Source organism: Strigops habroptila, chromosome 6 (genome assembly GCF_004027225.2).
Source record: "Strigops habroptila isolate Jane chromosome 6, bStrHab1.2.pri, whole genome shotgun sequence".
In the NCBI taxonomy this organism is placed as follows: domain Eukaryota; kingdom Metazoa; phylum Chordata; class Aves; order Psittaciformes; family Psittacidae; genus Strigops; species Strigops habroptila.
Window position 1 is genome coordinate 32,219,053 of NC_044282.2, and position 27,959 is coordinate 32,247,011.

At 41.0% G+C, this 27,959-nt stretch overlaps 1 long non-coding RNA gene across 1 annotated transcript; it reads left to right on the forward strand.

Annotated features, from left to right (window-relative positions):
- The first annotated feature begins 208 nt into the window (after positions 1–208).
- On the forward strand, positions 209–25,968 carry LOC115609746. The gene is made up of 3 exons (XR_003991978.1): positions 209–291; positions 7,902–8,022; positions 22,260–25,968. It is a non-coding gene; the product is annotated as an uncharacterized LOC115609746 (long non-coding RNA).
- Positions 25,969–27,959: the final 1,991 nt, after the last annotated feature.

The following is a 27,959-nucleotide window of genomic DNA, read 5'->3' on the forward strand; positions in this document are numbered from 1 at the left end:
GGGGAGGAGGAGCCTGCGCCCCCTCCCCCGCCGGGAAGGGCGCTCCGGGGGCGTACAATGCCTGGCCCGGCCCGCCCCGGCGGCGCTGAGGGCGGCTCGCCTCCCCCCGCCCCCTTTCCCCGCCCCTGTGGCAGGGCCCGGCGGGGGGCTGGGCCCCGCGGGACGGGACGGGACGGGCTGGAGGAGGCGGCGGCGGCGGCGGCAGCCGTGAGCGGGCCCGCTGCTTGCCGCAAGTTTCACCCGGAGCGGGAAAGTTGGGCGCGGCGCCGCGGCCCGGCGGGACTCGGCCAGGTAAGGAGCGGGAGCTGTGCGGCCAGCGGGCCCCGGGGCAGGCCCCCGCGGGCGGGGGGGCCGGGGCACCTGTGGGGTCGCGCCGGGCTGCCCGGTCCGCTCGCTCGCCCGCCCGCCCGCCACTGCCGGGCGGCTCCCGTGAGCGAGGCGGGCGCTGGCCGGGGCCGCAGGTGCGGCGGGATGGGATGGGACGGGACAGGACAAGCCGTGGCTCCGGCAGCGGCCCCGCGGAGCTGTGGCGGGGTTGGGCAGCCGCTGGATCTGGGAACTTTTTAGGAACTTTGAGCGCCGCCCGCCCTGGTCCCGTCCGTGGGAGAAGCGGCGCCGTGCTGCTGCCCCGGCACCTGGTCCGAAACCCGGCCGGGACCGACCTCCGGGTGCAGGAACCCTGAAATCCCCTTCCCTCAGTTGCGTGAAGTTACAAACCGACCTGTGGAGAGGTGCTGGGACCGCAGCCCTGGAGGGAGGAAAACTCTCCAGCCCGTTTTCTTCTTGCATCTGCACAGAGTGCGCCTCTCTGCTGGTTTTTCTCAACTCTCAAATTATTTAGCTCTGCTCTTGAATAAACATTGCTCATGTCAAAATGATTATAGTAGTGTTGTGAGGCCCGGGTCAGGATTTTGAGCCTTTCACTTTGTACTGAGATGGGGACTTTTTTCTTCTTCTTGTTGTTTGCTTGTTTTAAAACTAATGATTTGAGCATCCAGGTTGAATGGATCTGTACCGAGTGTTCAGCTTTTCAGCGTTAGTTTTAACATGTCTTGAGCTAGTCACCTGAAATTTGGATTTCAGAAATGTTTAGAAGTGAAAAGCTCTATCGCTCGGCTGGCTGGCTGACTAAAATAATGATTAATGTGTTCATAATTAATTCTGTTACAGTCTCCCTCCTCCAGATTTACATCCAGGCAGCTCAGTTGCATATCAAAAGCCTTTTCTCATTTTCATGTAGTAAATTATTAGACTTTTAAACTGTTCTTGCTCCTTTTCTTTTCACTCACACTCTGAAATGAAATTTTGGGAGGAGAGAGAAGGGTGTCTCCGTGGATGTGGTTAAACACAAGAAATAAAGACAGCTTAGTGATAGGAAAGCCGGGAACGTAAATAGCCATTATTTTCTCTCAAAGGTTAATTAGTTATCATCTTTATATCTGCACATGTAAGTGTAGGATGGGTAGAATTTGAAGGTGGAAGTGGCACAGCAGCTTTGGAAGGTACTGTTACACACCGCCCCAACTTAAGAAGAATATCTCTTTAAAATGTGTTGACATTTAATTGACCTTTGAAAGTTCATTCTGTTAATCATACTCAAAGCACTAAAGCTATGGTTGACTGATCTGGTGTTCGTACATTCAGCCGTGCTCAGCATATAAATTCTGCAGCATAATTGCTACTTATTGGGCAAGAGTTTCTTTTCTTCTCCAAAAATGAGAAAGTTTTGCTTCGCCTCCGGCTGGGTGCTATGGGTAGAGTTGTGAATCCAAATGCTTTCTTGCCATCAGTTGTTGTGGCGGGTGTGGCCTCCAGCCAGGCAAGAAATTCCTTTGCTGAAACTGTTTTTCTCCTTCCTGAGGCCGCACATAGGGCAAGGTAACCTTGAAGGTTACTTCTGTGACTACTGTGAGTCAAAACACAATGGCTCACTTTTCTTTTTAAGATCTTCTAAACTCCGGCTGTTTGGATGGAGAAGGCCGAGTTTAAACAGGTTGATTGCAAAAGATAACACCCTCCAAAATCCCGCCTTCATTCTTAAAGTCAAACCTAATACACCTATGTGTATTAAAATGTGTACTACGTGCTTTATGGCTTTGTTGTAACCAAAGCTCATATAGATACTGAGAATGGAAGCATTACATACGAGGGTGCTATTGAAAGATCTGAGTAAAGATTGATTTCTCCTATGTTCACTATCAAAAGGATAGGTTGCCCAGTGAGCCTTACTATTGCCAGCCATATTTTTCGTGTGTTGAGACCTCCTGTGTCATATGTTGAATTTATAAGTCTGTCTGTTTCCTCATGAGAAGTGAGGGAAATACTATATGTTAAATGCAGTGTCTGTGAATCCTAATGGATCGTTAGGTCTTTGCTGTTACCATTGAAAACTAATTAATAGTGCTTACACTTAATTATAAATCTACTTATAAAGTTAGAGCCCTGGCAGTGCTGCTGTACTTCCTAAGCTATTTTCTCAATGCTGCTTTTGTAGCTGGAATCCCCTTCCCTGACCGTGAAGTCAGATGTGATGTTCAAGCTGTATTTGCAGCCAAGTAACTGCCCTGCCACTCTGTAGGGTTTGGAGCTGTTAAACCCTGGGACAGGGGGTGTCATCTGAGGCAGCGTTTTCATCAGGGCTGTGTTCGGCACCACGCAAGTGCTTGGAATACTAAAAAGAGATCCTGTGGTTAAGTTCTGTTTATTTTGGTACAATAGATACAAGTGCTGCACGTGATTCATTTCACTGTATCTTTAGAAAGCTGAGTGAAGATAAACACACCAACAGCAAGTCTGTACTCTCTGTACAGTTGACAGAAGGAGGAGGCAAAAATCCAAGGTATCTTAAGGGCTGGAGCATGCAGATGCCTGACCTGCAGCTGCTCTGATGCCAAGTAGCCCAGAGTTGGCACCTGCTCTGTCTGTGTGACGTGCAGGGAAGGGCCATGCAAGTGTCCTGCAGCCACCTTGGAGGGTCACGAGCAGAGTGCCTCAGTGACCAGTGGGACGTGTAGAGAGAGATCTGCCATGCAGGTCAGCTTTTATAGAGGCTTAAGTCTTGGCGCTAGCTGGGTGAAGGTGGCGATCCATTCATATTATTTGCAGTTGCCAACACTGTCCTGGAATGAGATGCCTGAGCAGGGTCCCATTTTCCAAAGGCTATTCTTTAGGTCATCGTGCCGATTTGGAGGACTGATTTGAACATGTTGCTTTCCTGGGTGGCCAGAGCTCCTGGGCTGAGCCTCTCCTGTTGAAATTCCTGGACCAAAGCATGGATGGCATCACCACAGGGGCACAGGTGTCTAGCTGGGGTAATGAAAGCCAAGTTTTGGCTGAGATAGACCTAGGAGGCATTTAAACCTGAAAGCTTCTTGTCCTAGTGTTTGTATGTACAAAAAGGTTTCTGGTGCAGCCGGTCCATTCCCAAACTCATGATTTTATTGTTGGCATAAAGGACAGATCTGGAAGTTGCACTTTGAAAAGCACATTCCTGCATTTCAGTGGTTGAGGAGTGACGGGGCAAACAGGGCATTTGAGAACCGCGGGAAGTTTGAATGTGCGGCACTGGTTCGAGCCATGTTACAATGGCTTCAGTGTTGGTACGTGTACCTGCTGGCTGAAAGGTATGTGCTTGCAGGGTAGTTGGAGCTGAGCACGGATGTTTAAAGTTTTATTCATATCTAAAACTCTATCAGGCACTTAAACCCTTGAGGGTTAAGAGGGAGAGTCTTATGAAGGTGGTGGTTGAAGTTCTCTGTATCTGCATTCCTCGATTACTCTGAGGAGTATAATGTGAAGTCATTCACTGAAGATTATGGCATTGCATGAAAGGAATGTAACATCGGGCCATAAATTAACAGACACAGGAAAAGCTTATTTTCAACTCCAGTTTGTTAATCCAACTGCTTGCATATATAACCCTTTGCACCAAAAACTTGTACTGCATAAATGTACCTTTTATAATAACAGAATCTACCACAGCAAGTAGATTTTGCAAAGTTCTCCTTTCTCTTTTAAATTCAGGTGTGTAGAAAATAAGTTTTACATTATTCTGTACATTCCTGTACTGTACATTCCGCACTGAATAAAACAGGATAGTGCGGTCATGGTGAGTGTTAGTCCCACAGATGCCTTTCCTCTGTAACCATTTGGAATTTAAAAGAAGTATGAGTTGGAGTGCAAATGTAGACAGCTTCAACTGTATTTTAACTCACCGGTCAAGGCGAGCCCAAGCCATCCTAGTGTGGCATGCTTGACATAATCCCAAGGGGATTAGTTATTAATATATTTAAAAAATAAAGTCGGGTCTTGCTTCAGTGTTTTCCTTCAATGACGGATGTTCTAAATTAACAAGTTTTGTGACAAGTTGGTTATAAACTTCTACAAATCTAAGCAACTGAGAGCTGTTCTTTGAGTTGTCAAGATATGTTCTAATAGCTCTAGGTTTTAGCTGACTACAAAAGCTATATTTATCCACTGGGGATTTTCTTTGCTAATAAACATCAGAAAAGCGTTTTTGGTTAGGAAACAGTTTCATAGGTGTCCTCTTGTCCCCTTTTCTGTTCCTTTTATGTAACTTCTGGGCAATTATTTCTGCTGATTGGGAGCAAAATGCAGTTAAACCACTTGTTTGCATCTGTAGAAGGCTGTGTATGGGTAGCACTTAGGGTAACTCTTTGTAACTTATACCGGAAAATTTTGGGGTGAAGCTAAGGAAGAGGGGTAATTTTAAGTTCCCAATACCTGAAGCTAACAGTAGGGTTTCTTCTCTGTATGCTCTTCCAACCTGTCTTGGGTCTCTCACATGTGGTCCTGTTTTAGCCGTTACAACCTGGGGCTCACTCGGCCTTTTCCTCTTGCAGGACTTTCTAGTGTTTGTGCCCTTTGGCATGTCAGTATTGATTTATGTCTACTAGTTTCTTGAGCAGTTTGGTGCTTCCACAGTGGCTTAGCTAGAACATTTGTGCTGGTAAGCCCTCTTTCCTTCCATAGGTGGACAGTCTAGTGCTTTTTCCTCTCTTCTGAATTTTCTCTTACTTGGTCGGTATTTTTTCCATGTGTGTATTAGTCTCTCGTAGCTTCTGCTTCTAGAAGGCTGAGAGGAAGGACCTTTTCACGCTGATGAGAATACAGGTTAAGAGAAATTTCGAAGTGTAACATTAACAGGATTCAGGTTCATGGCCCTGTCAGTATTATGTCAGCATTTTGTCTGATAGGTCAGAGTATTTAATTACAAACTCTGGGAACAAGCAAGTGTTTAACTGCCTGAAGGCTGATGGTTGTACCCAGCGATAGGGGAGGCTGTTGGAAATAAATGAAGAAGGGGAATTGAATAGATGTATTGCTCTGGCCTGCATATGAGCAAAGGTTAATGCATTGGCTGTACATGAACTAGCTTTGTTCTTCAGATGTTGCTTTTATGTTTTACTTGTGTGGTGCTATGAATAAACAAGTGTTTTCTAAGTTACTTTAGTGCATGGTGGTGTTAAAAAAGTCGCTTTCTGCACACTTTTAGTGGATGTGTTGCTTAACATAGTACCCAAAAGCTCTCTCGCATCTAGCACTGATTTCTGGTAATGTTCAAGTACCTTTGAGATGGGAGTAATTAACGCGCTGGACATATACAGGTAAAAAAGTGTAAGCTGAAGCCTTGCAGACTCTTCTGCTGCATCTGGGGATTGTGCAGTTCACTATGGAGCACGCTAAGTAAAACTAATCTTGTGGTCACAGGCGGTATTTGTTTTGATCTGCTGGAGATGAAGAACAAACATTATGATTGTGCTAATTATTCTGACAGTATTTATGTCTCAGTTGTGTGTTGAGTGCTGTACAAGGGAAGGAGTGATGGGAAGAGAAAAAGGAAAAGAGTACAAGGGAGTTGGTATGGGTGCTGTGCCCTGGCTATGGGCAGACAGAACTGATTCCAGCCTCAATTAGCTGACCCTCAAATCAGAAATAGGAGGATAAGCTCATAGCATGCGAGATGTGGGTCACTGGACCAATGTGAGTATCAGAGTTTATGTCCCTGCTTTTCTACAGAGTACAGCAAAGTATGAAGTACATTCCCCAGAGATGTGACTTCAGAGCAAATTACATGTCCTGAATAAAGGACATAAGAAATGGGAGTTAGGAGACAGTTTGCAAAATACAGGATGAAAGCATCCTAGAAATTCTTGGGGGATGCTGGGGCAGAGTTTTATGTTTGAGGATGGTTCTCATCAGCCCAGACATATGTTCACTCCTATGTGCAGGAATCTCAGATATGGACCACCTGCTGCCGGTAGTGTCCCCTGCGTCAGAGCTTGTTCTCACTGAAGTTGTATTTCACCTTCCTTTTGAATATGAACCATGAGGCTGAATAAATTGTCTGCTGTAGGTAGTTTGTTCATGCTGTTAAATCGGGTTACCCGGGGAAGTTGTGGACGCCCTGTTCCTGGAAGTGTTCAAGACTGGAGGGGGGTGGAATTAGATGATCTCTAATGTCGTTTCTAACCAAAACCATTCTACAATTCTATGAAATGTTCTTTGCTAAGTTTGGGATCTGGTATGTTATGCTCTCTTGGGTAATGCTTGTCCCAAATAGCTGTGAGAATGAGTTATTGCCGTTGGGGGCTGCTTTCTTGTCCAATATACACACTTTATTCTTGTGTTGACTCAGTGTATTGTCTTTGTACTTAGCTGAAATAGAAAACCACCAACTTAAGCATTCTGCATTGGGAACTGACACAGTGATGCACTTAAGCACACCTTGAGGCTGGTCACCTGCTCCACTCCACGGTGGAACAGCAACCAGCACGGCGCTTGGCTCTGCCAACAAGTAGAGTAATGCCCTGAACCACTGGGGCATCACCCATTTCTGTCAGCTGATACGAAAGGACAGTAGAGCCTGTTGCACCTTCCTTTCTGGCCACTGCTTAAGGTTTGTGAGCTTCACAGTGATGCCCTCAAGACAGTGAAATGTAGAGTAGTAAGCAATACAGTACCATTCACTGATTCTGTAGCAGAGCATAAATAGTGCTGATATCCTCCCTTAATCTTCACTTATTGCTGGAGCTGGTTGATTGACAGAGAAGATTTGTTTATCAAAGGCATCCTTATTTCACATGGTCACATACAGAACTGTTTCAAGTACCTTCAAAAGGTGTCAGGAGTGCAAATTGATAAATACTGTATTTTGACTATACACGTTTCAGTTTAAAAGCCCTGCTTACTGCATTTCTTCTGCTTTTGTTGTGTATAATAACTGAGATTTCAGAACTGTCATGTGTGTATTCTTCTACAGGTTCATTCACTTTAGTTCCACTTACTGTGTTCTTCCCATGTTCTTCTCTTCTTAAGCGTTATTTCTCTGTTTCTTGGGTTTTCTCTTACTAATCTGGTTCCGTCTTGCCTGTCTGTCGGTTCATCCATCTGCAAGGGGGTTCTGTATGTCTTTCTACCTCCAGAACTATTGTGTGAATAAATTCCTTCTCCATCTTAAAGGCTTAGCTAGGAGGACTCTGGGGATTTTGCTTTTCTGAAGTGATGCTCAATCTCAGTTTTATTGTATGGTTGGTTTGGGTTGTGTAATCTGTATGTTTCTTAAGATAATAAGTAGATGAAGTCGTTATGCCTATCTCTGGTGGGAAATTTAACTACTTCAGTATAGGTTCTGAATACTTCTGCTGCCTTAGCAGTTAACCTTTACCTCCTCTAATTGAGAAACAGCTGCATTCAGGAGTAATGTGTCACTTTAAACACATCTAAGTTTTAAATGACTATACCAGAAAAGGACACAGTTTAAATAATGGTTGTTAAAAGTTATTTGACTACTTGCAGACAGTCCTCATAATGAGAACTATGTGATCTGAACTACTGAACTTCTGGAATTACAATAACTTCTGTTCATGTATGTGATACAGATTCCTGGAAATCTGAGGAGCAGTCTCTCGTGGCCAAAGAACGCAATTCTCTCCGGAAGTGTGGGTGTCTTGTATGAAGGGGACTGAAGTAGGATCAGTAGGATCAGCTGGTATTCAAGAAGTAAGTTCTCGATTTTTTGCCAGATATATTTCTCCTGAGGTACACTGTAGTACTGGTTCACCTAGATGGACTAAAAGCTGATGAAAATCTCCAATGATTAGACACAGGGCAGGGACTCTTGTGAAAAGGCTCAAGAAAATGCACGTTGTTCATACTTTTACCAGGAGTTTTGACATCTCGTTCCCAAATGTTTGGATGTTCTGTGTCTCACTTGGTGCGTAATTTCAGCTGTTTGTCTGCGACTGCCTGCTTAGTGCAGGGGAAGCTTGCTTTAGGCATTTTAGAGTGAGTTCAAATGCAGTTGGGAGAATTGGATTCATTAACAACAGTTGGAGATACTCATGCTGTATCATAACAGCTGCGAACTTGAGTTCATATAAGTAATGTGTGCTTAATCTTCCTGTGCTGTCAGTGACAGGAAGAGGAGGAATAATTTTTTTGCCATATTTAATGATGATCTTAAGGTTTTGACAAGCAAATTTGAAAATGTATACTACAAAGAAAGTTAACAAACAATTGCCATGAGTTAAGTGGGTTTTTTTTCCCAAGTTCTATGCAGCTTTGAATTTGCATTTCTATCTGTTGGTATTCCAGTGTTATTCTAATGATTAAAACCTAATTTACTTGTCTGAGTTTGCATATCACCTCATCTGTATGGAAGGTGATGGAAAATGTAGAATTCTAGCAGCACTTTGAAAACTATGGTTTAGATGCTTGTTTTTTTGTTTGTGTTTGTGGTTCCCCCCCCCCCCCCCCCCCCCCCCCAATAATCCATTCATCTGGCTTGGAAAAGAGTGAGAGAAAACTAACTGATTTATTTTAACTGAACAGTGCTTAGGCGCTACCAGTTTGCCCTTTTCTCCTGTGACATGAATGGTAAATTCGTGAAGACACTGAAAAGTTAGAATGTTCCCTTTGTATTACCTGTGTTTGTGCAAAACCTTATCAAGATCAGCGTGTATCAAGCCTTGTTGATTGATGTTCAAGTCTTGGACACTTTCTGCCTAAACACCTCTATAAGAATACCGTACAAATTAATAAAACAGAGCAGTAAAGATAACTGATTGCATTCTCTTGCCTAACAGTCCATACTGTGTGATAAAATGCCTCACAGTTTTAGATTGACCTTGCCTTGACTTTCATACAGATATAATCTGTTTGATGTCTTTTAAAAGCAGAAAGGAAGCCATACATGGAACGGACTTGCACATTATTGCTGACATAATGTCCTTTATCTGAATAATTTGAAGGAGTAGGTCTTTATTGTCTCCCTACTTTTTCCCTCTTTAAGTTGTAGATATAAGGCTGGTACATTTACAAATGAAAGGCTAATCTGTTTCATGACTAAGTGTAATTAAGATGAAAACTTACCATTCTGTGATTTGCATCTAAGGATTTTTTTGTTGCCTCCCCCCCTCCCCTTTTTTTAACAGTCCATGTATATATGTGTGTGTGTGTATATATATATATATAGATATGTATTGTCTTGCAAGGTGACTATTTGTGTTTTTCTTAGCTGGCTTGTGATAAACAAGATGGAACTTGCCAGAAGAGGAACTCTTTTCCTTTTTTCAAAAGTATTGTCAAAGGAAATAGCATTTTCTTACCCTTCTAGCCTTCAGTAGACCTCATGCAGGGGTGTTAGTACCTCCTTGTATTGGCAACTTTGTGAAGTTGGGCATCTTACTGAGAGTTTCATAGCTTGTCATGGTGTAGGTCTCCTAAGGAGAGAACGAATGGATCCTGTGTCTCTGGCATGGTATATAGATGCCAAGTGCGAGGAATTCCTGGAATGTAGAGTTGTGCAGCACTGATAAAGTTTGCTTTGTTTCCTTAGTGACTTGACCCATTGAGAAAATGTGGTTCCCTAGGAAGCTTTAATAGCTCAAAGTTGGTATTGAATAAAGGGAAAGGCCTCGACATAATTCGGCTTGTTTACACCTGCTGCCTGAAAGATTAATTTTGTTAACCTTACTATAGAAAATATAACCCTGAGTTTTGAAACTGATTTATAGAGATCCTTCACACTTATCAGTTTGAGTAAATACACCACAGGCTTCTGCGTTCCAGCTACAGTCTTTTCATAACCTACTCTGTTTACAGTGCGGTACTTTCATTTGGGGGCAAGAAGTTTCAAGGAAAAACACCTTCTAATTAGAGTGATATAATCACTCTGCTTGCCTGCTGCGGTTTGATATGACTTCAGAAAAATAGTTGAGTGATTAATCTTTAATTTTCCCCATCATTAACTTAATAAGGAAATGGGAGATAGAATGGAAAACAAACAGCAGAACTGTACAACCAAGACGTTATTATGCCAAATCTTTTTGGCTTTTTCATCTGGTGAGAAATGCCATGCTGCCAACTACGTGAAATGTAGCAGCAACTGGTTAGCTCAGATAATTTGTAGAAATCCTCTAACAGGTTTGAACTTTATTGAAGCCTTTGCAGAGCGTGCTACACAACTTCCTCTCTCTACCCCACAGCCCCCTGCACTGTTTTGGTTGTTTTTTTGGTGGTTTTTTTCCCCACTGTTTTATTTGGAAGTAAATGTTGCATAAACTAACTTCTGATATAATTCCCTCACATCCACTTTTCTGTGGGGATTGAAGCCATCCCAGACACTGTAGTGAAATACCCTTAGAAAGGGTTTGGTTCTATTTTCATGCTGGTTGCTATCTTTAGTCACTGTGCTGATAAGCGAGCTCGGTTGTGGAGTAGTGCAGTTTTTGTAGTGCGCTACTCTAGTGACAGGATTGCTCTAGTCTCTTGGAGAACAAAACAAATGCAACAATGGCAGCAAGTTGCTCTTTTCATGCGTCTTTATTTTAATTCTTACCGGATGTAAAATAGGGAACATGATTCTGGAAGTGTAATGCTTGAACAGAAAATACACCTGGCTGTTTGCCAGTGTTCCTTTGGAAGTTGTACTTTATTGCATTTGTAAGTACTTACGAAAACAGTCCCGTGTACATCTGTGGGTAGCAACACAGCAACAGAAGTTGTAGTGATCTTAACTAACCTGCTTGGAGGCCTCTGCATGTTAATAATATAAAGTAAACAGCTGAGGAATGTGTATTGCTGTTGACAGTGAGCGACTGTAAACATCCTCGACTGGAAGCTGTGAAGCAGCAGATGGGGCTTTCAGTCGGATGTTTGCAGCTGCCAACTGCCACAGACGTCAAGAAATGTTTGACACCTAAAACATAGTTGTCTCTTTAAAACTTCTATTCTATTTGGTTTATCACAGACATATGAATTTAGGCCAAACTTTTCTACGTACTGCTTAATCTCTTTTGTGATGTCTGTGTCTGAATATCTAGAAGTCATTCAGTCTCTGGTAGGAAAAAGAACAAAAATGGAATCAATCAGGGTATATTTGTAACTGCAAACTCAGTCCTAAGTTTTCAGAGTTGAGTTTCTCTGCAGCTTGCTTGGCTGTACAGGTTGCTTGGCTTCATTTCTAGACTCCGCTACAAAGTTTTTACAGGATTATTTCGCATGTTTAACATCTCTGCGATGGTTCATTTAGAATTTGAAATCCTAGGCCTCGTAGGAAGCAATCATTTAACAGAAGTTCTGGAAACTGAAATGCACCAATTAGAAAAAGGGGGGGGGGGGTATAAAAAAAACCTAAAAATTTCCTGAAGAGGCTCAACCCTGCAAAATGATGGGGAGATGAGGGAGATTTCATGTGGCCAGGTTCACCTCTGACGTATCACAGCATCCCAGCTGTTTGAGGTTCAGTGATCCTTCCCCTTTTCCTTTCATTCTCCTTCCCTTCTCCCTTTAAAAAAAAGGAGGAAGTGCTGAAAGCTGATTCATACTTTTCTAGAAGTCAGTTGAGACAATTTCAAGACTCCAGTCCTGCCAACTAGTTTTATGTGTGGGTGGACCCCTGTGCTTAAATATGACCCCAGGACACAGAGAATAGTTTGTGTGACTGGGAGCGTATTTAACGATGGTTGCTATCATACCAGAAAAAGAGCAGCAAGGTTGTAGCACATAACTGATTTAAACTGATAGTGAAAGCACTAGTGTATTCACTCGTGAGAGGAGATAACACATCTCGTTGGTACGTAAGTTAAATAGCTGCATTTTTGGTAAAGTGGGTTTTGTTATTAGCTTGTTTTTTCTTGTCATCAGTATTTTTACTTCTCAAATATGTATGCATGTTCATATAAAAGTGTGAGGGGTCATAATCTAAACATTAATCTGTTCCCTAACATTTCATATAAGATAGAGATAACCTACAGACTCTTCAGAGTTTCTGACTTTTTTTTTTTTTTGTTTTAAAGGAGCTAGTGTCGTTGCCAGAGTTCTTATAAAACATTACTGACATGAAAGTAGCTAAAGCAGTATCTGCCATGTGAAGAAAGTATGCTCTATATTTGAGGAAACTTCATTAATCAGTGCTTTGCAAGTAGCTTGTGGTGTAGATTTGTATACTTGCCATAGACTCAGATTATGTTGTATTTCAGTAGTGCTAGAAGGCTCCTGTTAGGATTAGCAGTGTACGTCATCTCGCACACTTCACTGTCCATAGTAAAGTATGAGCTCTCCCAACAAAGAATTACAATCTAATTCAAGACCAGTGGCATCAAAGTGGAATCCAGATGATGTGGGCAGGGGACAAATAGAAAGAGTGAGAGGAAAACCAGGGAGCAGAGGGATGAGCTTAGGAGAAACTGTCTGTGTGCATGTAGGTGGCTTTGAGTTGATTATTTGCTTGATTAGAATGGAGGTAGATGGAAGACATATCATCGGCAGTTACTTGGCTGGCTATAGACATCTTGCAAGATGATGGTTTGGTTGGATGGTATGTGGATTTGAAGTCAGGACAGACACTGATGAACCTGTGGTTTTAGGTTTATCTTTTTTTCTCAGTACATCAGAGGGAGCAGGTGAAGTGGTCAGAGATTTCTAAAAGCCTTTTCTTACAAATCAAAGAAACTGAAAAGCTTGTAGTGAACTCAGAAGAAGAAGAGTCAATATGAATACAATATTTGACTTAAAAGTATTGCAAAACTTAGCAATGTCCTGACCAAGTTCAGGGCCAAGGTAGATGTCAGAGGTAGGGCTCCACATTCATTGTAGAAGTAGCTGAATTTTCTGTGAGTATCTGTAGCAAAAGAGAAATAGGAATTGCTGACAGCTCTCAGATTATATTTGTGAATGATAGAGAGAAGTGTTACTGTTGGCAAAGTAGGACAGTAATGAAGAGAGCCATGGCTCAACAAGTCTCAAGTTTTTAGGTGAATGCTTCTGCAACCTTTCTGGGCTTAAAAATGGTTTTGTTGACAACCCAGAGAACTTCATAAGTGACCTTGTAATGAAATTCATGAAACTTGGATGCACTTAAGAAACACCATCTAGGCAGAGGATTCTTGACATAATCTCATCTGGAAAGCTTCGTTATGTATCTGAAGGAGAGGATTGAGCAATAGGAGAGGACTTGCATAGGCAGAGTATTTAATATCAAAAGCATTAAGTACCTCCTGTGAAGATTTACATATTGATAATGTTTGTACTTTGGCAGGAAATTCTTTCAATACCCATTCTATTACTCTTCTTCCTGAATTACGTACCGTCTGAAAGTTCAGTGTGTTTCCTCTTGGAAAATGTAGTAGTATGTTGGGACTGTTTTCTTCAGCGTCTAATCTCAGTTCATGCACATGAGGAGTTTTCTTCCGGATAAACAGCTTCAGACACATAACCTGCTCTTTTGGCAACTACCTCTTAAAACTTTCTAGGGCTAAACTTCAGAAAAATGTTAAAGCAGTGGTTCTTAAGTTGTGTCTGTGGTGGAAGCTGGCTGCTAGCTCTGAGTTACCCTAAATGCTGGTGTATGTTGTCTTACCTGGTACTTGTTGAGGTCACTGTCTCCCTTGGAAGTCAGGGTCCTGCTTTCAGGCCCTGGCTTCCAGATTTGGGTCGGTCAAGCCAAGCTCTCTTCATCCCTCTACTAAATCACCGAATATATTCTTTAAAAAGCTGCTTCCGTTCCTGGCCCTATTTGAAAGGGAAGAGCAGTTCTTGTATGAGAGGTCCTGGTTTTGACTCTGCAGAAGTTATGTCTGTTGGCCAGGAAGGAGGAAAGGAAAAGGGAAAAGTCAACCAGTGCTACTTACCCATGCATGCTGTTTATGGAAATCATCTTTAAAATGACGGGGCAGCTGTTGGAAAAGGCACAATCCATCTGCCTACATATGCACTTGTTATGAAGAGAATACAGTTGATGATGTGAATGGAAAGCTTTCAGTACTGAGCTGCTGTTCCTACTCAAGCCACACTCAAAACCATAAATTGTTCAAATACGTGCTTTAACTCTTTGCTTGAAAAGTGTCAGTGTTTAATAGCCACACTTCTTGGGGAGTTTTCTTTCTTAATGATATGTGAAATAGGTGTTACACAATGTGCTTGTTTTGTTTAAAAACACAGTAAAAGAAGATGAACTAACCTTGTAGCTCTATAACAAATCTGAATGGCAAAGGATGATTATTTTAAATTGAATTGGGCATAAACTTTTTTCCCTGTAAGCAGTAATTTATAGACCAAGACGGAGGAAATCACTCCTTTTCTTTTTTTTTTTGTACTGATATATACAGACTGTTCTGGTTTTTTTTTTCTTAAAGCTTCAAACAGTTATTATGAAACAAATAAATGAAAAAAGGATATGAGAAGGAAGCCACGTGCCATGCAGTGACATAGTGTTTTTCCAGATGATGGCTTGAGGCATCTTTTTAGCTGTGGGTGTAAGCGGAGCTGCTTTTACTTAACAATACTTCTCTTGATTTAATATGGATAGCCAGCATTTTGCTCCGATTCAGACTTCCTGTCATTGGCACTTGATTTTTCTTGTGAGTAAATTGGATACGTTTTCAGTAACTTTGTTTTGTGTTGCTGAAGATTTTTTTTTTCTCTCTCTCCCTCCCTTCCCTTGTATGCTCTTTGATTAAATACATACCTCTTTTGATAATGCAGAGCATGGAAAATTAACTCCTCCTACAGCAATGCAAGAATATCAGTGCTCAGAGGACTCTTCTGGGCAACCAGGTGTATTTCGGTCAACAGCTGGTCTTTCAGTGCCTGCCTAGAGGAGCTCTGCGCTGTTCTGTCCTCTTCATCACACTCCTTTGTTTGTTTTTATTCTTGTCTTGTGTAAGGGTAAATGATTTGCATTTAGCTCCCCAGGATGCTGTGCAGAGACTTCTTGCCTCTGCTTTTACCAGATCACTCATCTCTTTGCCTTCTCCTGACTCACCTTTATTCACTACATGCAATTTAAGCTGCTTGCTTTTGTCTTCAAGGCCATCACAGTCTATACATCTATTAACTTCTACATCCAGTTGTCCTGTAATGCTGTTCTCCATTACTGGCTCAAACTTTTTCTCTCTTTTTCAAACTTCTCATACTTTGTTGCTCGGTTTCAGAAATAAAAGGCAAATCAGTCAACAACCTTTCTAACTACTTCATCGTAATAAAAGCTTTGGGAAGAGTTTGTGCACTTTTCTGAAGGCCATAGGCTGTTAAGAGATCTTCTTACAATAATGTTTATAGTACTTTTTTGTTCCTTTGCTGTCATCACCTTCTGTATACTTTGAGAGTAGGATTAATATTTTCTTCCTGCAGTGTTGACTTTGCAGAGTTGATAGCTGCATTTCTGATGTGTGCGCTCCTGTTTCTGCAGAAACTGTCATATTTATCCTGTGCAGAATGGCGAAAACATTTTACTTCCTCCAAAAAGATTTTCACCATTCTGCATTGTGATAAATATATCCTTTAAGTTCCTGTATATATAGTTATATACATATATATGCTTGAAACTAATTCTCTTAAGAAATTCTACTATATGCGGCTGATACACTCTGCCTTGTGTGTGTGTGCGTGTACATATGTGTATAGACACCCATGTGCATACATGTAGCAGGGAGGAAGAAGAAGGAGGCAAAGGAGGCTGTGCAAATGGCTTGGTTATTTCCACCCATTGCCTAGGTGTGCATACTGAGCAGAGTAAACCAGCCTTGTGATCTAGAACTTCTTAATAGAATTAGTTTCAAGCACTCTCGCTGTCTTTTATTTATGACATTATTCCATTAATATTCTTGAATATTACTCATTTAAAAAAAATTAAAACAACTGTTTACATTAAGAACAAATGCTGCTGTTCCTTTAGAGCAAGGATCTTCTTAGTGTGACAGCAATTTGATGTATGGAGGCTAGAACGAGCTGTGAAGTTCCTCTATTTTGATTGTTGAAAGCCATGTAACCTTAAAGCTTTTCCACATATCTGGTGTGATTATGGCATTCATAGCAGTGATTATTCTAAAGCTATAAATGGTCATCATCCACATCCTTAAATGTTTTCAAAACATACGGAGGGGGGTTTAACAGCTTAAACTAAACAGTGGTGAAATAATGGAAAGCCTATGTGAGACACTCTTACAACACTACTTACTGTCTCCTTGAAACTATACCTGCTATGGGGGAGTTTGGTCTTTTGTATGAATAGTGATGTCCCTTGAGACACTCCAGCTAGTATTTGGAGTTTCTATGTAATGTATCGTAAGCAATGAAGGGAAGGAAACTAGCTTAGGTCTTGGACTTGCAGGGCAAGACCCAACTATAAGCAGTGGGGAAAATAGTATAAAACAACACTGTAATGGCTCTGCAGGGTTGTCACAATGTCCTGTCTATAAAACCATGCTAAGCCTTCACCAGTTCTTCTCTAAGAAGTTTGCATGCACAGCAGCATATTCACACATACTTCAAAGGCAAAGGTCAGACCCCTTTGAAATGGCTGTCTATATTCTGCAGAGCTTGTTAGATGAGGTCCAGGGCTGTGACCCGGCAAATGTACAGCTCTGACCAAAGGTGACCCTGGGAATGGTATAGCAGCCATTTGGCAGGTCACATAAATACAGGTGTCTGTGAATCAGCTAAGTACCTCAAAAATGGTTACTTGCTTGTTTTCTGAGCAATTAAGCTTCTTCACAAAGAAACAAATAGGAATTGACATTCTGAAATTAAGTACGGTGTTCTCTTGAGGTGGAAAAAACCACTAGAAATGCGAGTTCTCTGTCCCACAGTGGGTTTGTGTGGTTATCATTACCTTAGAATACTCTGTGAGGATCTAATTGTGCATAAAAGTTGGTAGGAAATACCTCCGAAAAGGATTTGTATTGCTGAACTAACCACAGCTGTGCTGTTGTTAAAACAGTCCAGCTCAGACATATTTAGGCTTAGGTTAATGAAGAAGAAGAGGTTCTTTTACAGGACAATTTATATGATTTATTTTAGATACGTATTTAGGAATGGGATGACTTATCCCCAGTTGCCCTGCTTATTTCTCTCCTTTATCTTCAAAGACAGTGTAGGATAACTAGCTCAGCTGTGGGTATCTTGGCTTACAGAAGTCCGTATGTGGTCAGATGAATACAATCTTTTCCTCTCACAGGGGGAAATTCAAAAGGTAGAAAGCTTTTGAACAACATAAGGTGAAAGATGAAATATGAACAGAAAAAGCAGAGCACTTTGGAATGGCTTACAAAAATATTACTAGCTGTGGAAGAATCCACAATCAAGGGAGACAGATAAAATGTCTGAGAACAGAGGTGGAAATGGCTCTTAAAAATACTCTTTCCCTTCTTCCTGCTGCCAGAAATCCCTAAATAGATGGCTGTCAGCTTTTATTCCATTAATATAAATTAGCAGATAATGAAGTAATATATAAAAAGAAAATTACATGGATGGAGGGAGGACAGCTGGACAGACAGAGAAAGAAAGGTATTTTTATTAGGAACAAAAGTAACTCTAATGTTGGTGCTCTGTGATCAGGTAGAAATCAAAGTCATAGAACAGTGCCTAAAGACAACAATACTCAAGAGATTTGTCAGGTACATGGTTAAAAAGCTAGATTTTAGTCAGATACAAACGTTGATGGCATTCTTTCCACTTTAGCAAGCCAGGAGGATGTTTAGCAACAGCTGTTAAAATACAGTATGACTTAGAAGATGCCAGTAACTTGCATCAAGGAATTAGAGGAGTAATGAGAGTAATTCTTTGGACTGCTAATCTAAAATTAGAGTACTCCAGATTACAGATATAAACTAAATTGTGCCAGGGTTTAACTGGGTGAGTAAAGTGTATGACTGCTTATAGTCTGACAGCTTGACATGGTTTGGACAGAAGTAATGAAATAGGACTTGGACCAAAGTAGGTAACTGGAATAAATCATACTGAGAAATGGACCTCATTGACTCTGTAATCTTTTTTTTTTATTTCATGTTAAATCAGGCACATTAGTGCCTCATTGGAAAAGCCTCATACAAACACTAGTCTTTATGATGTATTTCAGGATATTGGATTTGGCAACCCAAATATCCTGATGGAAAAAATTTGAAATAGTAAAAAGTCTAGATACGGTGTATCAGAGGGATTAAAAATTGGTGAACAGATTTAAAACTATACTCATTGATGAAGAATTATTGTTGAGTGGTGTGTTTCCCCGGGGTGGAGGGAGGTCGGCATTATTCTTCTCTTGATTTTTATTTTTTTTTTGTTGTTGGTTTATCTAGAGGAAACCAGAGGTATTCCTTTCCGCTTACAAGTGAATTAAATGCTGGAAAGGTACAATGAAGATGGGAACAGGTCATACAGCAGTGTACTTGTATCTCTTAGGAAGCAAGTTGGTACTGTTTATCTTGAATGAAACCAAAATATATGTATCTATATGCATTTAGAAACCAGAAATGTAGGATCTGCTTATACTTGATCTTTCTGTTTGTGAAAAATGCATTGTAGGTGCCTGCTCGATCATGGGTTGAAGGAGTTGCAAGAATATCTGCTTTTAAAAGGCAAAAGAAAAAATTATATGAAATGCTATGCCTCCAGGATGAATTTATATTATAATGGTGAGGAGGTAGGAAATGACACTGTGTAAGCCTGCGTGGTATTTTGTACTTTTCTCTAGCAGTATGTGCTTCAAGTATAGTTGGACCATGACGATGACTCAGTGCGTAGCTTCTGTGTTGTAAAAGTGAAAACAAGGTTGCTGGCCTGTTGCAAGATAGTGGGCAGTGTTAGAAGATAAGGGGTAGAGGGAGGCATGAAGAAGGAATGTCTTGCTCAGCAAAAGAAAAAAAGGGAAAATGAGAAGCAGCAAGCTAGTAAAGTTGAAAACGTGGAATGGACAAACATGGGAGAAACAGTACCAGAATCTTGAAAACAAGCTCTGCAGATAATGCTTTTGAAATACTTTGATTTTTCTCGCTCCAGGTTTTGAGTTGAGCAGTTGAGCATGGCTCTGTCAGGCACAATATGTCAGTAGTGTACCTCTGACGCATTGGATCAAAGCATTCCGGCATGCCCCAGTGACAGGGTGGAAGCAGAGCACTGACCAGCCCTCTGGGGAGTTAAGGGGGAGCTTGGGGGAACAGGACAACAGCATGCAAGGGATCAGCCTTTAACTAAAGGTATCCTAAAGGGCTCTAACTTTGATTTTTAGAGAGAGAGGCTGGATGCTTAATGTCTTCTGAAAACTGGGCCTTTAGGATTTATCTCCATGCAGTCAGCAAAGAATGCTGTTCTTGTCATAAAAGGTAGTTGTGCTGGTTTGACTCCTAAAGAGATCTTCAGGGTCGTTTTATGGCTTGTGTTGGGTGGTATTTCTGAAAGGAGTAGAAGTTGGCTGTAAAAGATAACATATTAAAAGTGTCATTTGAGAGTTCAGAGAGTTCTCTGGTCTCAGACCTGAAGTAGCTGAGCTATGGCTTACTTCTAACGCTTCAGTACATCACCACTACAAGCTGAGGTTAACAGATCAAATTCCTAAGTCAGTCAGTCTCTGATTCATCTTTTAAGTGTCGTTCCAGGTCTTCAAAGTAAGCCAAATTGTCTACAGCAACAAATGTTTCTACTTCTCCAAGCATACTGAACAAGTAAATAAGTCCAGCAAAATCCAAATGCAGTCTGGCAAGCCAGAATACTGCTGGAAGATACTTGCCAAAATTATCTTGGCAAAAGCTTTTCTCTGTTTTCAGTAGATTTGGAATGAAATCAGACAAGATTTCAGCTCTCTCTCTCCATGGGAACCTTGTGACTCTCTTAAATATTCCTACTACTGGGTGGGTTGTGTGTAATGAGTATAGCTGTAGAAGCACTGGATGCAGGATGGTTTCTTTGCAGTGTCCCTCGTCTCTGAGCTGTGAGAACTGGGTTATAGCTACATTAGCAGAATCATTCAGATGCTTGTTAAATAAATGGGAAAGGAGAACCATGTGTGCTTGTAAACGTTACAGTGAAGGGACAATACTTTATCCAGTGTTTGAAAGATAATAGTTGTTCTGTCCAAGTCTGGCCTTGGTGAAGGTCTGATTTCTCTAGACAGAAACACAGTCAGGAGGGCTTCTGAGTTAACAGCCAGGAGATTAATGGTCTTCTCTTGGAAACAAATCCCAGAAGATGAAAGTATCAAAGAATAATGGAAAAAAGTCTATGCTAATACCATCCACTGTATTTTTTGTTTTGTTTGGTTGTATTTTTTGGTTGTTTGGGGTTTTTTTCTCCTTCAAATTTCTGGTGCTGGTAGTAGCACAAATACAGATTTGATGCTACTGTTTCAGTTTAGGCTGTTCGCATCAGTTAAGCTTTTCAGGTATATGTGACAATGTAGAAAAATTATTTATACACTTTGTTCAAACAGTAAGGAAGGAAAATAAGTAAAGAAAGAGAAATAGGTGATGGTAAACAACAGCATTGGGGAAGGGGGATGAATAAATGGCAGTCTTGAGAGTAAGAAAACTACCATGGAATTTGGAAGCTCTCATAGGTCTTGTTTCCTCTCCTATTTATTTTTCAGTTTTGTATTCCTGACCTAACAGAGTCGAATATTCAGACCATAGGAAGATGCTGGTGTGGCCGGTAATGTTGCCTAAGATGGATGTTTGAAGCAATTTAGATGCCAAAAATTAGACAGCATCTCCCTCTGGAGGTCTTTAAAGGCATCTCTGCGCAGAGAACTTCTTACTTTTTTTAGGAAGACTGCATCATTAAATTCCTAAACCTCGGAATTATTCCGGATACTCTAGTCACCTCTACCCAACCTGGAATGTTCAGTAAAACCACAATACATGGCAGAACTAGACTGGTCATTGGCTGAATGGGAGGAATAACCTATTCTGTATGAGTGGGTTTTATGTACCATATAAAGAAAAGTTGTTTAAGGCAGTTCATGCGGACAGGTTATATATAAGACTTTGGCAAAAAGGTTCTAGTCTTATCTTCTGGCAAGTGAGTAATGGATCTGGGGAAGAAATTACATTTGGCTGCTTCTTTAGAATATGGAACCCTAAAGAAGTGAGTGCAAAGGCCAAGTCTCTTACATAGCACCAAAACCTCAAGAATGAATTGCCTAAGACTATTCTACGAGTGATAGCTATTTTCTTGTCAAATAATGAAAGAATAAAGGATGTATTCTGTTCATGACTGATGAAAAACATTTACATTTTATACTTCTGCACCAAGTTTCTATGCATGCTCTCTCTTCATAGTCAGTGAAAGTTTAGCTGGTAGAGGCAGTGGGGCCTGAATAGCAGCTCTCTGGCCACTTGCTTAAACATAGTGCCAATTGGGATCTCTAAATCATTGCACAATCTAAATCTAAAAATTACATAATACTGATGGATACAATCTGAGACCTGCAGGCTTTACAACAGAGGCAAGGAGAAGTGAGGTGGAACTCCAGAATGTTTAAACTGGCAGCAGATACCTATGTCGAGGTACCTGAACTACACCCAAAGTATCCGCTGTAGGATAAACAGAATCTTTCTGTAGGCTTCTTTGACTGTAGGGGAAGTTTATGTGTCTTTATATGGTTGAGATGTCTTGTTGAGAGTTGAATCCTGCCCTAAACATCTTTGTCTTACTCTTCTTGAATCTGTGAATAGTGATCTTGAATCTGTGAACCTATTTAGATAACACCTCTGTAAGAAGTTCTCAGAAGAATCAGGATTTCGTCTGAGAATGTTGAAACAGCATGTTTGTTGTTTTTTTTTTTTTTTTATATAGGTCTATGGGCATTGTGGTGAAATGTTCAAATATAATTTGGTATTTCATAGCCAGAGTAAGTCTCTTTTCCCTTGAGTAAGTCTCTCGGGATTTAGTATGGCTTTTGCTCTTTTTGAAACTGTATTGTCCCTTCTGTCTGTTGTCTAATTCACGTGAATGTTTTTCTCTAGATCTGTGCAGAAGACATGAGAGCTCTGTAAAGTTACTAATGCTGTTTGTCCTCTACCATCTGACAGCCTAAAGACAGGAAGCTAAAGAGGTTCAATTTCAAGATGGATCAAGTGGAGCATATTGGAAACCTGTAAACAAGAAGTCTGATCTCCCCTCTTTTTTCCCTTTAAGTCTGCACCATAGCAACTATCTACACAGAAGGATTTCATGTCTTGTATGAGGAAATCTGTAGAGAAGCCTTGTTGTTCTTCTGTTCATTTCTATCACAAAGATACATTAGACGAACATATCTGGTGCTGTCTTGGAAAGTTGGGTGTTTCATTCCTGGGAGGAACTGATTGTAGATACTGGCTTTGTTAAAAGATCTTACTTTTCTGTTACGCTTCCTTCCATGTCAGTGTGCCGAGTTGGGAATCCAATTGTAAAAGAACTGTGAACTCGCACTGGAAAATAACATCCAAGTTTTCTAATCTGAGCATTTCTCCTCCTCAACAGGAAGATCTGCAGGTTTTCCACGTGTTAGTTAAATGGAATGAAATTGGCAGCTTTAGGAAAAGAACGTTTCAGTACAGAGTTTGAATAATTAAAATTTGGAATTGAACACATTTTTGCCTTGGGCATTTTGCAGTTGCTGCTTATGACGACAGTGTTATTTTGAAATGATTTGGACCTTTTGTCAGTATCACCAATTTAAGAGTGGTTTAGCCCTTATGCTGCCGAGTGGAGGTATGCTAAGGGGAAGAAAGGGCAACTGTTTTTCATTATGACACAGACAAAAAGCTTCAAGCATAAACTAAAGGTATGGAAAGCATCTTCCTCGCAGTAGTGTCAGCTGGATCTAGTCCTAAGCCTGTCTGCTACTTTTCTGTGGTTATATGAGTGGGTTTTTTTCCCCTACCAACTGACTGATGTTTGTGAAGATGCTTGCAATGGGGCTAAAGCTGACATATTCCTGCCTGGTTACTCACCTTGAGGGGCACATGGTCTGCCCTGGTAGGCAGTAAGCGCTTACGAACACAATTTTTCTTGGCTATCTGAGTGTAGTCATTCATTGTACCTAAAATAGATTTAAAATGTTTCTAGGAGGGGTATTGGTTCTTTAAGTCCCTCAAATTTCTGGCAGTTGCTGCCTGATGTCTTGGGACATGGGTGACTGGACTTGGTCATGTCATTGTCAGTATTTCTCTTGCAGAGAAGTTCTCTAAACCAGTGGCAGACTACACTTGGTAGGTGTATTGAGCTACAAGATAGTGTTATAAGCAAATACATGTTCTCCTCCATGAAAGCTGTAGAAGCAGCAAATGCTCCGAACTGCATCTCTAGAGTGTCTGATGGTTTAGGTACTGGTGAAGCATTTTTGTTCCTAGAGATTTAGTAGCTCCTCCTAAGACTTGTATAGTTCAACTTCTAATGTATGGATATGGCATTTTTGCTTTATAAGTCAGGCATTTTTTACTTTCTAAAGATGTTTCCGTGGCCGCAGCAAATCTGGTCTGTCTTGTGAAGTATGTGAGTGGAAACAGCATGTGCTAAAATTGCATCATGAACTAAATCAGGGTTGTGACATACATCATATATTGAGAAATAGTTTGCATTGAATTTCAGTTGCTTACTGAAAAGGATGTTTGAAAGTATAAATCTTCTAGCGTTCGTTGTAAGCGATAAATCGTCTCTCTGATTTGTTTGCATTTTGCTTTATATTGCTAATATTCTGCTTTAATTTGCTGGAGTTAATTTGCAGGAACCAGTTTCTCTCCTCGTAGGAGAGAACTGTCAGCTGATGGGATGAAAGATTCTTTGAGCTGACCAAAAAAGTAACTAATGCACCTTGAATGCAGTAATACCTGTAGGCTAGGCTATGTTTTTCTTCTGTGATTTGTGTCAGATCTCGTTTTAAGTTTCCAGTCACTTTAAACTTAATAAGAGTAAAACATTTGCATATTAAAAAACAAGGTGTATGCTTTCTAATCCAGGCAATTAGGATCATTGCAGTAAATTCTGCTGCAGAAATTTGTGTCAGCGCTCTGCCTTTCTGAAGAATCTGAAGACACATAATGTAAAACTGAACATCATTCAATCTTCACTTCCAGTTGTTTATCATTTCAGAATGAAATGGTTTAAAAATTAAAATCTGAACCCAACTTAATTTTCAATTTCCTCTTTGGTTCCTGTTTTAGCATCTCTCAACATTACTGTCGTGTTGGCAGGAGGTGTCATGTTGCTGGGCTCTCAAGAACAAAGTTTCCTGGCAGTGGCATGAACAGCACTGGGGCAGATTTTTTTGTTATGAAGAGGGTGTATATGTTACCATGCTGCTTAAATTTGGTTTTTGACCTCTGCTGAAGTGGCTAATGGTGACGACACAATCTTTTCTCATACTGTCCTGGGGTAGCTTCAGTGCAGCTTGTGCAGCCCACCGGAGCTGTGAGCTGGCAGATGTCAGTCACTGCAACTTTGAAGAGAGAGTGGGGTATTTCTAGCTAGGAATGTAAGTCAGAATAGGAGAGAAGGTAGACATCATGGCTTTTTCATCTCATCACACGGCACTCTGATTATTTTGCATAGCCTTCTAAGAAGGAGCCTGTGTGGCACTTGACATCAGCCCTCTCTTGAGATTTATGTTTAGCACGGAAGGTAAAATGGAGATGTTGCTGAACCCTGCCTAACACGGCGGTTCTTCAGATAAGACCCATAGAATTGCAGCCCTGGTCAAAAATATCTACAGAAAGGAAGTACCGGAGCTGCTTACATCCCTTTCTTCTCCCTTTAATACTTGGCAGGCTTTCACTTAGCTTGGTCAGGAAGTTAATATGGGGTGGTAGCTGGAGAGGTCACTTGCATCGAGCAATCTGAGATACTAGCTGCCTGCTCTCATCTCTCGCCAGGAAGGGCACAGGCAGAACTGTAGGCGGTTGCTTGATTATTATTTTTTTATAATTATTTTTTTCCTGTGCTGCTTCTAAGATTTCCTGGTGTTGTAAGGCTTCGGAAAGAAAATGAAGCTCTGTGCACTGTCTGATGGTTGGGTCTAGAAGGGATTTCTTGCAGATTACATTTTGTGAGAAGTAGCCTGTTAATTTTTGTAGCAGAAAGAAGCTCTGGAGGTGAGTGGCACCATTCCAGGTTAGCACAATGATTCACAGCCCTGAGCAGGGCAACAGGATGCGATTTAGCAGCCTTGATGGGGGAGGAGGCATGGAAACTTTCTAAAATATTATTTCCATTGCCAGGCCATTTACTTAGGAAAATTCTTACACTGGAGCCTGTCTCTGCCCTTATCTTCTGCTGCTGACCCTCGAGTTTCTTCCTTCCTGCTTCTCAGATGAGCTTGGATATCCATGTTACCTCTGACTGATGCTTCTTTGCCTCTGCTTCCTACCAGCTGTGTCTGTCATAGTCATCAGCGGGTTGTAGGGCTGGAAGTGAGGTAGAAACAAGAAGAAAAAGTGATGCATTTTTTTTCCTTATGCCTGCTTGTCTTGTCTTACATGTTGACCATAAGATGTTTTTAATTTGTAGGCAATATGCATGTTGAGAGCAGCTTTCTGCTTCATTCCTGTGTTAGTATCTGAGAGATGGAAAACACTTCAATTACCAGTTGGACAGGGTTTTCCAAAAGTTATAATTCTCATGAACTTTGTGGAACTTAGTGTTTATATTTATATATCCTACTCTTGGATTATAGTTGTCTGTATTTATTTGTATAAGTATGGGGTACAGCGTGTACTATTTGGATGTACTATTTCTGATGATCACTGTATTGTTCCACTTCCTTAAAATAAATAAAATAAAAATAGACTAATACTTAGCAGCATGCTAAGTGGTGAAAGCTTGATGATAATTAAATAGGCTTGTCAAAGTGCATGTGTTAAGAATTACAGATGATACAGAACCTTTGTGAATACTTCAGCTACTCCTGCCTTGACACTGCCCAAACTTTGTGAAAATAACAAAAACAGAAACAGTGTTCCTTTTTTATATTTATTGCTTTATTTTATATTGGCACTACTTGGGCCCCCCATTTGTACATGTATAAATTAGGCAGCAAGAGGAGAGGTGGGGATGGAAATACAGAACTGTTGCTAAATTAGTACCTTTCAGTTCCTTTGTTCAGTATAAGATTTACTTTAACCACAGTAAAATAGACATGGTTTTTAAAGATGCCAATGTATAAAATAACTAAAAAATAAAAAATAAAGAAGAATAATCAACATTTCATGGGGAGGAAAAGAAAGAGGGGGGAGGGGGACAGAGAAACCAAACCTGCTTCTTTATCTTTTGTGTACCCCCCACCTTTTTTTTTCTTCAGACTATTTTTGTTCCAAACTATCCAAAACTCTCCTGTTGGTGACATTGCTGTTTCTGTAAACACTGTCCATGGGCTGGCTCTGGGACTCTGTTTGTTCAGATCGTGAGTTGGGAGACTCCCTTCCAACGGAGGAAATGGGCCGATGTGTTAAGCTCTTGCTGGAGATTGTTCACGTCCACAGAAGCTATATCCTCTGCAGGAAAACAGAGCTTGGATCTGTGCCACAGTGTGTCCATGATGTTAACGGGTGGGAGAAGTTGTGTGTTCATTGCCTGCTTCAGCAGTAATCTGCTAATTCAGGGAAGGGGTGAGAAAACAAAGTAGATTTTGATGAAATTTAAATGTGATACTTAATCCTGTTAGCATATAGAGGGAAGAGCTTTGTGTTGCATGGACGGGAGGGAGAGAAGCTATTGAATTTACCTGAAATCTATGCATCAGGAAGAACCAGATCAAATGGGATCTGGATCCATGCCTTGTTTCAAATACATTGCCTCTGCCACACAGAAACCTCAGCTAAATTTCTGTAGAACTGAAGCCCTGCTTGTTTTCATTCTCCAGCAACTGTTGTTTAATACAGATGAGCATCTTGATCTTCTTGGGTTGCTCACATACCATGGTGATGAGCCTTACCGAAATACTAAGAAGTTTTAAGTTTACTGCCTATTTAGGAGAAAAGAAAGTATGTTCAGGTGAGTTTTGCTACTGTCTTTATGTTCAAGTGGTGAGTTTAAATCCTTCTTCGGTTTCAGGGTTCCTGCTTCAATTAATACCTATTGCTGCTCTCAATTTTTTGTTTTGTTTTGTTTTTTCTGTGTTGCTGATTTGGCAGTCTGAGCCTAAAATGGGTTAAACTTTAAGTTGGGAGTCAGATGTTCAATGTGACTGCAGCACACAGTGATGCACTGTGGTTTCTGTGAAATCCCTTGGTGTAGTTATGGATTGCAATGGTTAGATGCCCTGGAGGAAGAGCATGGGGCAAGGCAGCACTGGTGGGGCTGGTAAGCCAGTAACACCAGTTTGTTGGTTAAACCTTTTTTTGTAGGCAGTGTGAAGAGAGGAGGGAGAACTGTGAGGGAAGGTATGGAGTTGGAAATTGCATTTCTGTTAAGACACAATGTAGAGGAAAGCACAGATGAGGCTTAATAGAAACTAACGTGGAGGACAGAGGCTGAAGATGGTGTAATAACTGGAGCTGGAGAAGATAGTTTACTGGGGGGACAGATGATTGTAAACTCTGGTAGGCCTAGACCATGGTAGCAGCTGCTGTTCGATTCAACTGAAAAGGGGTAGCCATAAGAGAATGTAAAGGAGAGATTTCACAGACTATTCTTTCTGGCAGTAGTTTTCTAAATGTGTTACAGTCACAAAAAGATTTTTGCCTTTATTG